General features: G+C 36.6%; 1 pseudogene; it reads left to right on the top strand.

The window, feature by feature from the left end:
• LOC132495490 (coiled-coil domain-containing protein 150-like) overlaps positions 1–15,845 on the top strand; it is an 83,893-nt pseudogene that overhangs the window by 31,632 nt on the left and 36,416 nt on the right.

The raw sequence follows: 15,845 nt of genomic DNA, 5'->3' as shown, positions 1-15,845 counted from the left end.
TGGCAGCCTCCAGGAGTGCTCATGCTAATGATTACTCCCCACAACTACTGCTGCCAGTGTCTTTGTACCTGCAGTGAGCCATAGCACCTCCCCTGCCTCTCCAGGAGACCCTCCAATACTAGCAGGTAGGTCTGGCCCAGTCTCTTATATAAGAGGTCACTGCTTTTTTTCCCTGGGTCCTGGTGCACATGAGACCTTGTCTGTGCCCTCCAAGAGTGGAGTTTCTGTTTCCCCAGTCCTGTGGAATTCCTGCGATCAAACCCCGCTGGCCTTCAAAAGCAGATTCTCTGGGGGCTCTTCCTCCTCTTACCAGGCCCCCACGCTGGGAAGGCTGACGTGGGGCTCTGAACTTTCAGTCCTGTGGGAGACCTTTTCAGGCATAATTACTTTCTAGTTTGTGGGTCGCCCACCCAGTGGGTATGGGATTTGATTTTATTGCAGTTGTGCCCCTCCTACCATCTCGTTGTGGCTTCCTCTTTGTCTTTGGATGTAGGGTATCTCTTTAGGTAGGTTCTAGTGTTTTATTTTCTATGGTTGTTCAGCAGTTAGTTGTGATTTTGGCGTTTTTGTATGAAGGAGTGAGCTCATGTCCTTCTACTCCCCCATCTTGCAACTGTCATCCTGCACCCATTTTTTATTCTAAAAATTTTATAGTTTTACAGATTACATTTTGGTCTTTGATCCATTTTGTGTTAAATTTTATATGTGGTATGAGGTAGAGGTTTAACTTCATTATTTTGCCTGTGGATATCCAGTTATCCCAGGACGATTTGTTGGAAGACTGTTCTTTCTATTGAATGATCTTGGCTCCCTTGTCAAAATCTAGTTAACCATAGATGCATGGGCTTATTTCTAGACTCTCAATTCCATTGCATTGATATATATGACTATACGTATGCCAGTACCACATGGTGTTGATTACTGTAGCTTTGTAATAAGTTTTAAAATTGAGATGTGTGAGCCCTCCAACTTTATTTTTTTTGAGATTGTTCTGGCTATTCTGGATCCTTGCATGTCTATATGAATTTCAGGATCAGATTTTCCATTTCTGCAAAAAAAAGAGGAGCTGGGATTTTGATAGGGTTTGTATGATCCTGTAGATCAATTTGGAGAGTATTGTGATCTTAACAATAGAGTATATATTTTCTCTATATAAGATTGTGCCATCTGCAAATGGAGATAGTTTTATTTTTTCCTTTCCAATTTGTTGCTGTTTGTTTCTTTTTCTTGTGTAATTGCTTTGGCTAGAACCTCCAGCCATGAGAGGTTGAATAGAAGTGATGAGAGTAGACATCCTTGTTTTGTTCCTGAGTTTAGAGGGTTAGCTTTCAGTTTGGCACCATTAAGTATGATGTTAGCTGTGTGCTTTTCCTAAATGCCCATGATCAGGATGAAGAAATTCCCTTCTATTCCTAGTTTGTTGGGAATTTTTATCATGAAAATATGTTGAACTTGTTCAGTTGCTTTTTCTATATCTGTTGGAATAATCTTGTGGATTTTGTCCTTTATTCTATTACTAAGGTGTATTACATTGATTGATTTCAAATGTTGAACCAAGTTTTCCTTTGGGGGATAAATTTCACTTGATCATGGTATATAATCCTTTTCATATGTTGTTTGATTTGGCTTGCTATTATTTTGTTGAGGATTTAAAAATCTATATTAATAAGGGTTATCCCATAGTTGTTTTTTTTTTCTTGTGACATCTTTGGTTTTGGTATCAAGGTATTCAATAATATTGGCCTCTTAAAATGATTTGATAGTGTTCCCTCTCCTATTTTAAGAAGACTTTGTGAGGGATTGGTGTTAATTCTTTCAGTGTTTTGTAGAATTCAACAGTGAAGCCATCTGGTTCTAGGTTTTTCTTTGTGGGGAGTGTTTTGTTTTTAATTATTATTATTATTGATCCAGTCTCTTTATTTGTTATAGTTCAATTCATATTTCTACTTTGTTTTTGAGTTTTAGTCATTTGGGTCTTTCTAGGAATTTGTCCATTTCATCTAGCCTATGTAATTTATTGGCATACAGTTGTTCATAGTAGCCCCTTTTTAACTTCTGGGAGTTCAATACAATGTCTCTTCTTTCATTTCTAATTTTAGCAATTTGTGTATTCTTTATATTTTTTTCTTGGTTAATACCACAGCGGTTTGTCAATTTTGTTGATCTTGTCAAAGAACCAACTTCTGGTTTTACTGATTTCCTCTATTGTTTTTCTAGCCTCTGTTTTATTTCTGCTATAATCCTTATTATTTTCTTCCTTTTTCTTGCTTTGAGTTTAATTTTCTTTTTCTAGGTTCTTAAAATGGATGCTTAGGTTATTGATATGAGATATTTCTCTTTTTTAAAATATAAGTTTATACAGCTACAGATTTCCCTCTAAGCACCACTTAAGCTGCATACGATACATTTTGTTTATCATGTTATATTTTCATTTTCATTCATCTCAAAATATTCTTTAATTTCCTTTGTAATTTCCTCTTTGACCCATTGATTATTTAGAAATATGTTGTTGATTTCCCCATATATGTGAATTTTCCAAATTTCCTTCTTTTATTCATTTAATTTTATTTCATTGTTGTTGGAGAACATACTTTATATAATTTCAGTCCTTTCAGATTTGAGAGTTGTTTTATGGTTTAACATGTGGTATATCCTAGAGCATGCTTCATGTGCACTTGAGAAAAACGTGTATTCTATTATTGTTTGGCGGAGTGTTCTAAAGATGTCTGTTAGGTCCAGTTGCTTTATAGTGTTGTTCAAGTCATCAGCTGTTTCTTCATTGATCATCTAACTGTTCCACCTATTATTGAAAGAGGGATATTGAAGTCTTCAACTGTTAGTGTTGAATTGTTATTTCTCCCTTCAATTCTGTCAGTTTTTGCTGTATTGTTTTTGCTTCATTGGGGTTGTGTTGTTAGATGCAAATGCATTTATAAATGTTATCTTCTTAATGGGTTGATCCTTTTTTCAATATATAATATCCTTCTTTTTTTTTTTTTTTTTTTTTTGGTTTGTGGGCCTCTCACTGTTGTGGCCTCTCCCATTGTGGAGCACAGGCTCCAGATGCGCAGGCTCAGCGGCCATGGCTCACGGGCCTAGCTGCTCCGCAGCATGTGGGATCTTCCCGAACTGGGGCACGAACCCGTGTCCCCTGCATCGGCAGGCGGCCTCTCAACCACTGCGCCACCAGGGAAACCCAATAATGTCCTTCTTTATCTCACAGATTTTTGTCTTAATATCTACTTTGTCTCATGTTAGTGTAGCCACTCCAGCTCTTTTCAGATTACTGTTTACATCATACATCTTTTCCCATCCTTTTATTTTCAACCCATTTGTGTCTTTGGATCTAAAGTGTGTCTCTTATAAACAGCATACAGTTGGGTCTTTTACAAATTTATTCTGCCTGTCTCTGCTTCTTAGTTGGAGTGTTTAATCCATTAATATTTAACATAATTACCCATAAGGTAGGATTTACATCTGCCACTTTACTATTTTTTTATATGTTTTATGTGATATTTGTTCCTCTGTTTCTCCAGTATTGCCTTCCTTTGTGTTAAGTAGATATTTCTGGTGCACTATTTTAATTCCCTTAACCTTTCTTTTACTATATATTTTTGATTTATAGATAACTGAGTTACAAACAAAAACTACATATTTATATGTCTTCTACATGTACCTATGTTGCTACATTTTCTGGTACCCTTTATTTCTTTATGTGGATTCCAGTTATTATCTAATCCCCTTTTATTTCAGCCTGAAGAGCTCCCTTTAGCATTTCTTACAGGGCATTTTTTTCTAGCCTCACAGTCTAGACCCCACCAAAGGGTGGACACTGGTAAATTATCCCACACAATTTAAATTGGGATTAGAGAGAATTGACATCTTAGCAATATTGTATCTTCCTAATACAGGGACACAGTATGTCTCTCCATTTTATTTAGGCTTTTGATTTGTCTTGTCAGCATACTGTAATTTTCAGCATGTCAAATATTGGACATATTTTGTCTTAGATTTGTACCTAAGGGTTTCATGGATTTTGGTGCTGTTATAAATGGAACTTTTAGGAAATATCAATTTCCAATTGTTTGTTGCTAATATATAGAAATACAATTGATTTGACCTTGTATCCTTCAACCTTACTAAACTCACTTATTCTAGGATTTCTTTTGTAGATTCTTTGGGATTTCCTATGTAGACTATCATGTCTGTTGTAAGTAGAGACAGTTTTATTTCTCCCTTGCCAATTTCTATGCTTTTTATTACTTTTTCTTAACCTTGTTGCACCAGCTAAGGCCTCCCATATGATACTGAATAGGAATGGCAAGAGCAGATATCCTTGCCTTTTTCCCAGTCTTAGGGGAAAACATTGAGTCTTCCACCAATACTGATATTAGTTGTAGGTTTTTACAGACAGAATTGATCACATAGAGATGGTTCCCTTTCATTTCTAGGTTACTGGGGTTTTATCATAAATTAATTTGAATTTTGTGAAATGCTTTTTCTGTGTCTATTGAGATGGTCATATGGTTTTTCTTCTATAGTCTATTGATGTGGTGAATTATAGTAATTAATTTTGAATGTTGAACAAGCCTTGTATTACTGGAATAAACTACACTTAGTCCTGATTTGTTATCCTTTTATATATTGCTGGATTCATTTTGCTAATATTTTTTGGAGTATTTTTGCCTCTATATTTATATGCTCGAGTTAATATATAAATAGGTACCAAGTACCAGAAGGACTTTCACTTCTAGTAAATGTACACTATGCAATTTGTAATAACTCTCCTGCTAAAGACAACTACAAAGCAGGGAAACATATTCATAAGATACCATTTATTTTACAGTTAAAAATGTCATTTTAAAAACAAGATAAGGGCTTCTCTGGCGGCGCAGTGGTTGAGAGTCCGCCTGCTGATGCAGGGGACACGGGTTCGTGCCCCGGTCCGGGAAGATCCCACATGCCGTGGAGCGGCTAGGCCCGTGAGCCATGGCCACTGAGCCTGCACGCCCGGAGCCTGTGCTCCGCAATGGGAGAGGCCACAACAGTGAGAGGCCTGCGTACGGCAAAACAAACAAACAAACAAAAAACAACAAAAAAAAAAACAAGATAATATTTTTGGATCTGGCACAGAATTCTTTTCTCTTTTTTCTTCTAAAGGTAGGCATAAATGCATTAACCCGCAACCTGCAGACTCTAGAGGAAAAGAATAAGCAACTGGCAGATCAAATTGCTTTCCTAGAACTTGAGCAAGCAACTTCTGATTACCATTGGGGGTATAAAAAGTCAGTCTAAAGTAGCAACTAATGACTATGAGTTTGAAAAACAATCAGAAATCAGGAGATGGGTTTCCTTCATTTTTTTTTTTTTGATAATTATCACAAGTCTGAATAATGCAGGCTAAATATGTCAGAGAGCCCTATGGTATTCAGACAATACAGGATTTAGGAAAACAAGAGTTTAAGACAGCCTTTAAATGTCTGCCTACACAGATGATCTATAATGCTGAAAAGCACCAATATTTCTAACGTTTTAAAATATTTTCTTTTCCATAAATTGTGAGGAACAAACTTGTATTTTTTTTCTCTTTCTGACAGTTCCATCCATTAGGAAATCAATAGTAAGTTTGATTCCTAAAAGCTACTTGACAAGGTCAATCCATTACAAATAAATGGTAGAATTCTTAAAACATCTCCGGATGAAGGAGATTTAAAGAGATGATTGTTATGTTAAACAGCTAATAAGTTTTCCATGTGCTTCTGAATACTTGAGAAAGAATTAGCCATTGCTTCTATAACATGCAAATCATCTTTCAAAATTCCAAAGAAGGCCCTGTTGTGAAGTCTGCCTTAATCTGAACTAAATTCTTTCAAACTCTGTCATAAGCTGCTCATTACTTCAACTATAAAAAATTACAGAGACTAAATCTAAATCCTGGGACTTCCCTGGTGGTGCAGTGGTTAAGAATCTGCCTGCCAATGCAGGAGACACGGGTTCAAGCCCTGGTCCAGTAAGATCCCACATGCCACGGAGCAACTAAGCCCATGTGCCACAACTACTGAGCCTGCGCTCTAGGGCCCACGAGCCACAACTGCTGAGCCCTCGTGCCACAACTACGGAAGCTCGCATGCCTAGAGACTATGCTCTGCAACAAAGAGAAGCCACTGCAGTGAGAAGCTCATACACCCCAATGAAGAGTAGCCCCCGCTCACTGCAACTAGAGAAGGCCCGTGCGCAGCAATGAAGACCCCATACAGCCAAAAATAAATAAATAAATAAAAATTAAAAATATATGTATAAATACTCTTACATTTTCATGGCTTTAGATCCAGACTATCTATGTTTCAATTTTGGCTGTGACCTTGGGTGTGATCTTTAACCTCTCGGAGCCTGAGTTTCTTAATCTCTGAAAATGGGGATAATCATACTATTATTAGGAGGTTGTTGAGGTTAAGTAAGTTAATACATGTAAAGCATGTAGAGCATTCTAACATTTATTGAATTCTTAGTATCTCAACTGTCTCAGAAGAAAGCCTGTAAGTTCCTATCAGAGCAACAAGGTGCATTAGCTCTAATTCCTGGTATTGTCTCAAACCACGCCTCCCTCCCCCAAGATTAAAGATTCATCCATGTCCTTTCCTGTTGGCCAGGCCTCAGCTGGGCTTATCCACCCACCTGGTTTGGGTCTCTCTGGAAGACCATATCTCAGTCTGCATGATTCTTTCATGCCTCTGCTGCCAGTGAGCAGGCCTGTGGCCTTATCCTATTAGTGACTTTGACGGGTCTTGCGAGTGATTTGCTCAATGTTGATTCTTGCCTGTCCACAGCATCTCTTGATTAAGGTCTCCCAGTGATATCCCATACCTCAATTCCAGCTTATATGTCTATGCATAGCATCTTCTCTGACCAAACCTGCCTGGAAGTGCTTCACTTGGCTGTATGAGTCTTGAGGAAAGAGGTTAAGAACTTTTTTTTTTCAATCCGAGCAATGTCATTAAACCTATTGTTCGTTGAGAATTAACACTTGAAATTCTCAATAAAAACTACCCTCTAGTATAACCTCTTACTGATTTTTAGAGATATACATATGAATATGTGTTGTGTATGCCACACCACAGATTTAAATTCAGACCTGGTTACAATACTCAGCTCCATTTACTGTGTGACCTGGGCAAGTTCTTAACCTCTATGGCCTTCAGCACCAAGGGGATCTGCCCTAACTGTGGGGTTCTACTGTGCAAACCCATATCAAAATAGTTACTACATTTCTAACTGCTAAGTTAGAAATTGACCTGCTTATGCATCTGCCTTCACTCTCTTCTAATGCAAGAAGAGTAGTTATTCATCTGTATACTCCCTTGCCTACCGTAACGCCTAATACATAATAGGTGTTTAAGAAATGTTGATTGGGTAGAGCACAAAGAGGGTCATGTGTGTCTTACCAGGCTGTGAGGATTAAATGTCATACTGCGAGTAAAGTGCCCCTCACAGGGCCAACATATACAGTATACTTGTATAAATATAATTTCTTCTTTTTCTCACACTTCCTAATTTTAGGTTTATGTTTGCCATTTCAGCCTTTAATGACTGTGTGATTTTTAAATTTTTATTGAAATATAGTTGATTTACAATGTTGTGTTAATTTCTGCTGTACAGCAAAGTGACTCGGTTATACTTTTATATTTTTAAATATTCTTTTCCATGTGGTTTATCACAGGATATTGAATATAGTTCCCTGTGCTATACAGTAGGACCTTGTTGTTTATATATTCTATATATAATAGTTTGCATCTGCTAACCCCAAACTCCCACTCCCTCCCTCCCCCATTCTCCCCTCCCCCTTGGCAACCACAAGTCTGTTTGCTATGAATAATGGTGTAATTTAAGTCCGTTACCACAGGCAGTCATGGAGGGAAACACAATGAGAAAAGATCCAAATGTGAGAAGGTTACTATTCCTGGATTCAAGTTAACTGACTATCTGCCCCACTTCTCATTTGTATTTTAAACATACATTTTCAAATGGTAGCACCAGACAGAAGTAGAATTAGTTGCATACACAACTAGGATTATAATGACTTGAAATTAAACAATGTATTAAATGTAGTATTTCTTAAAACTAGGGTGACATTCAGTCAGTGTATACTTGTGAGGGTGACAATTGGTTCCATTTCCGGGGGGGGGCTATGTCATACTGGTTGTTAAACATTTTGAATAAAATTCGTACTTAACAATCTACTTATAAAACAGCTTTACCAAGATGCTACCATCTCTTGGTTTTATGTATCCTTCTAACAGCTTCTGCTAGCTTTTAGAGTTTACCCAGATTTTAAAAATTATTTTAGAAATCACTTTGTGGCTTACTGTTGATCCTTGTCAACCTACCTTTCATATCTTAAGATAATTCTTTCTGTGTTAGCTTCCTGCTTTTCCAAGGAGTGATGTTTTTGTGCTTGAGTTAAAATGTATATTCTAACCATTAGCATTTTTCTTTGTATGCTGTTTCTCAGGTGATTCTCCAGTTTCTGTTTTGCTCTGTATATTAATAATTTTTATAGTATATTGCCAAGATTATTTAAGCAAAGGTTACATTGAGTTCTGCATTCCACAACTCAGAATCTGAGATATTCACTCATTTAAGTGGTCTCTCTCTAATTTTTGGTGTTCCGCCAATTTTCTTAAGTACAGGGCCTATTTAAATAATCTGAAAACGGTAATTTAAGTTACTGCCTTAACATCTACTTTCCTTTAGCAACTGGAACAATTTATTTTTGTTTGTCATAAATTTAAATAAGTGACTTTGTGTCAAACAGTATCACATTTTGATTTTTCTTAGTTTTCACTTATCAGTGCATTAGTGTTCTCTTGGGTGGCAAAAAGGAAATTATTTTAAAAGTGTATTTGAAAGAGTAATAGAATTCTTTATGCCTTTGCCTAAAAGAGGGAATGTTATTGAGGAAAAAAGTGCCATTATTTTAAAAATTCTTGGACACATTTTATAAGAGACCCAGACTATCCAAGTTATTTAAAAAAATAAAAAGCCTTCCACATTCCAAGAAGGCAAGCAAAGTTATTTTTGAGTGTTTTTATTTGTAATAGCTAGCATATTTTTGGTTAAATCTGGCTCTTGACTTTTTATAAGCTATACCTACATTTTGCAGCACATTGGGCACCTTGATTTATAGGACTTGGAACTGAATTTTAAGTTTTAAATAATTCAGCTTTTATGGTTATGGTGTAGCTTTGTTTTTGTAGCATTATTGGCCATCCTTGTCATATATTTTCTGCTGAAGACTTGATCAAAACATAATCCCAGGGCTTCCCTGGTGGTGCAGTGGTTGAGAGTCCGCCTGCCGATGCAGGGGATACGGGTTTGTGCCCCGGTCCAGGAAGATCCCACATGCCGTGGAGCGGCTGGGCCCGTGAGCCATGGCTGCTGAGCCTGAGCATCCGGAGCCTGTGCTCCACAACGGGAGAGGCCACAACAGTGAGAGGCCTGCGTACCGCCAAAAACAAAAAAACAAAGACCTCTCATTATTAAAGGCTGTTTGAATGATTAAATATGTAATTTCATGAAATATAGAGACTTCAGTAATGTTTGTCCTAGATAACATTATGTTGAGTACTTGATCAAACAATGTTGGAGTTTCTGACAAACATTTCTTTTGTTTTTTTTTCAGTTTTTTTTTCTTTTTTTACTGCCTTTTACTATGGTAACTGAGGTGTCTGTTATTGACCAAATGGTTGTGATCATTTGTAGCTCCCATTGTCTTAAATAACTACAGTCATCCCTCAGTATCTGTGGGGGATTGGTTCCAGGACCCCCCAGATACCAAAATCTGTGGATGCTCAAGTCCCTTATATAAAATGGTGTGATATTTGCATATAATCTATGCACATTCTTCCATATACTTTAAATCATCTCTAGATTACTTATAATACCTAACACAATGTAATGCTATTTAAATAGTTGTCAGTTGCCCGTGTGTGGCAAATTCAAGTTTTGCCTTTTGGAACTTACTGAAAATTAATTTTTCCTGAATATTTTTGATCCACAGTTGGTTTAACCAGTGGATGTGGAACCTGTGGATACAGAGGGCCGACTGCATATAATCCTCAAACTGCATACCTGCAACCACTGATAAAACCACCCCACATCTGGGTTAGGTTGCAACTACAAAGGAATACTTGACATAACAAAAACAGAATTAGGAAACAAAGAACAACAGTGAGTCCTAAAGCACTCATATTTTCATTAGCAGTCTCTCTACATGTTTCATATTACACTATGATCAGCTGTCTAAAGACAGACTAAGAGATAGCAGTAGCAAATAAATATGAATCCTGGATTCATAACTTTAGAATTAGTAAGGGTATAAATACTTAAGAAAGAAAATGATTATTCATTCTATGCCTAGAGGTACTGATACCTGTGTTTGCTTTATCAGCTTGCCCAACAGCAGGTGGAAAATGTCTTGGGAAAAATTACTGAGAGTAAAAATAAACTGGCCTATGAAAAGGGAAGACTACAGGTATGAGATTTTGTTTTTTGATTTTTGTTTTCTAATTTCTTAATGCCAGTTGTCAAGCTAAATTTTGCTGGATTTTGAGAGGACTTAGCTCTGTCATTTACTAATTCTATAACTTTGGACAAGTTTTTAAGCCTCCCTAAGTTTGGTCCCTCATTCAAATCCAGGTGACTTCTATTTACACACCTATAATATAATACTGAAACCTAAAATTGTGAAGCCAAGGCTCATTCTGTGACAGTATAAAACTTTATTATAATTATTTTATGCATGGTCATTTGCTGCCAATGTAGAAAGCCTATGTTCTCTCTTTCTTTATCGAAGTATAGTTGATTTACAGTTTTACATTAGTTTCAGGTGTACAACAGAGTGACTCAATACTTTTATAGATCATATTCCATTTAAAGTTATTATAAAATATTGGCTATATTCCCTGTACTGAACAATCAGTCCTTGTAGCTTGTTTATTTTATACATAGTAGTTTGTACCTCTTAATCCCCTACCCCTGTTTTGCCCCTCCCACCTTCCTTTCCCCCACTGATAACCCCTAGTTTATTCTCTATTTCTGTGAGTCTGTCTCTGTTTTGTTATTTTCATTGCTTTGTTTTATTCTTTAGATTCCACATATAAGTGCTAACATATAATATTTGTCTTTCTTTGTCTGACTTATTTCACTAAGTATAATACCTTTCAGGTCTATCTATGTTGTTGCAAATGGCAAGATTTCATTCCTTTTTATGGCTGACTAATATTCTCTCTCTATATATATATGTGTGTGTGTCTGTGTATATATACGTACACGTATGTATATGTATATATAGAGAGAGAGAAAGAGAGAGAATATATATATATATTCTCACATCTTCTTTATCCAGTCATCTGTTGATAGACCCTTAGGTTGATTCCATATCTTGGCTATTGTAAATAATGCTGCTATGAAGGTTGGGGTTTTTTTCCCCCTAAAATAATGGGTTTATTGAGATATAATTCACGTTTAAAGTGTAAAATTTAGTGGTTTATAGTACATTCACAAAGTTGTGGAATCATTACCACTGTCTAATTCCAGAACATTTTCATCGTGACAAAAAGAAGCCCTGTACCCACTAGCAGTCATTCCCCATTCTCCCCTTCCCTAGCCTCTGGCAACCACTAATTTACTCTCTGTTTCTATAGATATTCCTATTTGGGACCATGTTTAACTTTTTTGAAGTGTAAAAAAGAATTCTTTTTTTTTCTGTTTTTTTTTACCACCCCCCCCAGCTGCTTTCCCCCCTTGGTGTCCATACGTTTGTTCTCTACATCTGTGTCTCTATTTCTACCCTGCAAACTGGTTCATCTGTACCATTTTTCTAGGTTCCACATATATGTGTTAATATACGGTATTTGCTTTTCTCCTTCTGACTTAACTTCACTCTGTATGACAGTCTCCAAGTCCATCCACGTCTCTACAAATGACCCAATTTCGTTCATTTTTATGGCTGAGTAATATTCCATTGTTTAAACATGCCACATCTTTATCCATTCGTCTCTCAATGGGCATTTAGGTTGCTTCCATGACCTGGCTATGGTAAATAGTGCTGCAATGAAATTGGGGTGCATGTGTCTTTTTGAATTATGGTTTTCTCTGGGTATATGCCCAGTAGTGGGATTGCTGGATCATATGGTAATTCTATTTTTAGTTTTTTAAGGAACCTCCATACTGTTCTCCATAGTGGCTGTATCAATTTGCATTCCCACCAACAGTGCAAGAGGGTTCCCTTTTCTCCACACCCTCTCCAGCATTTGTTGTTCGTAGATTTTCTGATGATGCCCATTCTAACTGGTGTGAGGTGATATGTCATTGTAGTTTTTTTTTTTTTTTTTTTTTTGTGGTACGCGGGCCTCTCACTGTTGTGGCCTCTCCCATTGTGGAGCACAGGCTCCAGACGTGCAGGCTCAGCAGCCATGGCTCACGATCCCAGCTGCTCTGTGGTATGTGGGATCTTCCCGGACTGGGGCAAGAACCTGTGTCCCCTGCATCGGCAGGCAGACTCTCAACCACTGCGTCACCAGGGAAGCCCTGTCATTGTAGTTTTGACTTGCATTTCTCTAATAATTAGTGATGTTGAGCAGCTTTTCATGTGCTTCTTGGCCATCTGTATGTCTTCTTTGGAGAAATGTCTATTTAGGTCTTCTGCCCATTTTTGGATTGGGTTGTTTGTTTGTTTTTTTTAATATTGAACTGCATGAGCTATCTATATATTTTGGAGATTAATCTTTTGTCTGTTGATTTGTTCTCCCGTTTTGAGGGTTGTCTTTTCTTCTTGTTTATGGTTTCCTTTGCTGTGCAAAAGCTTTTAAGTTTCATTAGGTCCCATTTGTTAATTTTTGTTTTTATTTCCATTACTCTAGGAGGTGGATCAAAAAACAGCTTGCTGTGATTTATGTCAGAGTGTTCTGCCTAGGTTTTCCTCTAAGAGTTTTATAGTGTCTGGTCTTACATTTAGGTCTCGAATCCATTTTGAGTTTATTTTTGTGTTAGGGAGTGTTCTAAGTTCATTCTTTTACATGTAGCTGTCCAGTTTTACCAGCAACACTTATTGAAGAGACTGTCTTTTCTCCATTGTATATCCATGCCTCCTTTGTGATAGATTAGTTGACCATAGGTGCATGGGTTTATCTCTGGGCTTTCTATCTTGTTCCATTGATCTATATTTCTGTTTTTGTGCCAGTACCATATTGTCTTGATTACTATAGCTTTGTAGTATAGTCTGAAGTCAGGGAGTCTATTCCTCCAGCTCCGTTTTTTTCCCCCAAGACTGCTTTGGCTATTCAGGGTCTTTTGTGTCTCCATACAAATTTTAAGATTTTTTGTTCTAGTTCTGTAAAAAACGCCATTGGTAATTTGATAGCGATAGCATTGAATCTGTAGATTGCTTTGTGTTGCAGTCATTTTCACAATATTGATTCTTCCAATCCAAGAACATGGTATATCTCTCCATCTGTTTGTATCATCTTTAATTTCTTTCATCAGTGTCTTAATAGTTTTCTGCATACAGGTCTTTTGTCTCCCTAGGTAGATTTATTCCTAGGTATTTTATTCTTTTTGTTGCAGTGGTAAATAGGAGTGTTTCCTTAATTTCTCTTTCAGATTTTTCATCATTAGTGTATAGGAATGCAAGAGATTTCTGTGCATTAATTTTGTATCCTGCAACTTTACCAAATTCATTGATTAGCTGTAGTAGTTTTCTGGTGGCATCTTTAGGATTTTCTCTATATAGTATCATGTCATCTGCAAACAGTGACAGTTTTACTTCTTTTCCAATTTGTATTCCTTTTATTTCTTTTTCTTCTCTGATTGCTGTGGCTAGGACTTCCAAAACAATGTTGAATAATAGTGGTGAGAGTGGACATCCTTGTTCCTGATCTTAGAGGAAATGCTTTCAGTTTTTCACCACTGAGAATGATGTTTGCTGTGGGTTTGTCATATATGGCTTTTATTACGTTGAGGAAATTTCCCTCTCTGCCCACTTTCTGGAGAGTTTTTATCTTAAATGTGCGTTGAATTTTGTCAGAAGCTTTTTCTGCATCTATTGAGATGATCATATGGTTTTTATTCTTCAGATTTTTAATATGGTGTATCACATTGATTGATTTGCATATATTGAAGAATCCTTTCATCCCTGGGATAAATCCAACTTGATTGTGGTGTATGATCCTTTTAATGTGTTGTTGGATTCTGTTTGCTAGTATTTTGTTGAGGATTTTTGCATCTATATTCATCAGTGATATTGGTCTGAAATTTTCTTTTTTTGGTAGTATCTTTGTCTGGTTTTGTTATCAGGGTGATAGTGGCCTCATAGAATGAGTTTGGGAGTGTTCCTTCCTCTGCAATTTTTGGAAGAGTTTGAGAAGGATGTGTGTTAGCTCTTCTCTACATGTTTGATAGAATTCACCTGTGATGCCATCTGGTCCTGGACTTTAGTTTGTTGGAAGATTTTTAATCACAGTTTCAATTTCATTACTTGTGATTGGTCTGTTCATATTTTCTATTTCTTCCTGGTTCAGACTTGGAAGGTTATACCTTTTGAAGAATTTGTCCATTTCTTCCAGGTTGTCCATTTTATTGGCATAGAGTTGCTTGTAGTAGTCTCTTAGGATACTTTGTATTTCTGCGGTGTCTGTTGTAACTAACTTCTCCTTTGTCATTTCTAATCTTATTGATTTGAGTCCTCTCCCTCCTTTTCTTGATGAGTCTGGCTAATGGTTTATCAATTTTGTTTATCTTTTCAAAGAACCAGCTTTTTAGTTTTATTGATCTTTGCAATTTTCTTAAATTTACTGAGGCTTGATTTGTGAACCAAGATGTGATCTATCCTGAAGAATGTTCCATGCGCACTTGAGAAGAAAGTGTAATCTGCTGTTTTTGGATCGAATGTCCTCTAAATATCAATTAAATCTATCTGGTCTATTGTGTCATTTAACGCTTGTGTTTCCTTATTAATTTTCTGTTTGGATGATCTGTCCATTGGTGTAAGTGAGGTGTTAAAGTCCCCCACTATTATTGAACATTGGGGTTTTTGAATTAGTATTTTCATTTTCTTCAGATATATACTTGGGAGAAATTGCTGGATCATATGGTAGTTCTATTTTTAGTTTTTTGAGGAACCTCCATACTGTTTTCCATATGGCTGCAACAATTTACATTCCCACCAACATTGCACTAGGGTTCCCTTTTCTCCACATCCTTGCCAATGTTTGTTATTTGTGGTCTTTTTGATGATAGCCATTCTGACAGGTGTGAGGTGATATCTCATTGTGGTTTTGATTTGCATTTCCCTGATGATAAGCAGTGTTGAGCATCTTTTCATGTGCATGTTGGCCCTCTGTACATCTTCTTTGAAGAAATGTCTATTCAGGTTTTCTGACCATTTTTTTTAATTGGGGTGTTTGGGTTTTTTGATATTGAGTTGTATTAGCTGTTTATGTAGTTTAGATATTAACCCCTTATCAGTCATTCCATTTGCAAACATTTTCTCCCACTCAGTAGGTTGTCTTTTCATTTTGTCAGTGGTTTTCTTTGCTGTGCAAAAGGTTTTAAGCTTAATTAGGTCCCATTTGTTTTATTTTTGCTTTTGTTTCCTTTGCCTTAGGAGAAAGAACCAAAGAAAGATTGCTACAATGTATGTCAAAGAGTGTTCTGTGTTTTCTTCTAGGAGTTTTGTGGTTTCAGGTCTTAATTCAAGTCTTTAATCCATTTCAAGTTAATTTTTGTAAATGGTATAAATTAGTGGTCCATTTTCTTTCTTTGTCAAGTGCCTGTCCAATTTCCCCAAC

Source organism: Mesoplodon densirostris, chromosome 8 (genome assembly GCF_025265405.1).
Source record: "Mesoplodon densirostris isolate mMesDen1 chromosome 8, mMesDen1 primary haplotype, whole genome shotgun sequence".
NCBI classification, from domain to species: Eukaryota; Metazoa; Chordata; class Mammalia; order Artiodactyla; family Ziphiidae; genus Mesoplodon; species Mesoplodon densirostris.
Note: the sequence above shows the minus strand (reverse complement) of the source record. Positions and strands in the feature narration are given on the sequence as shown.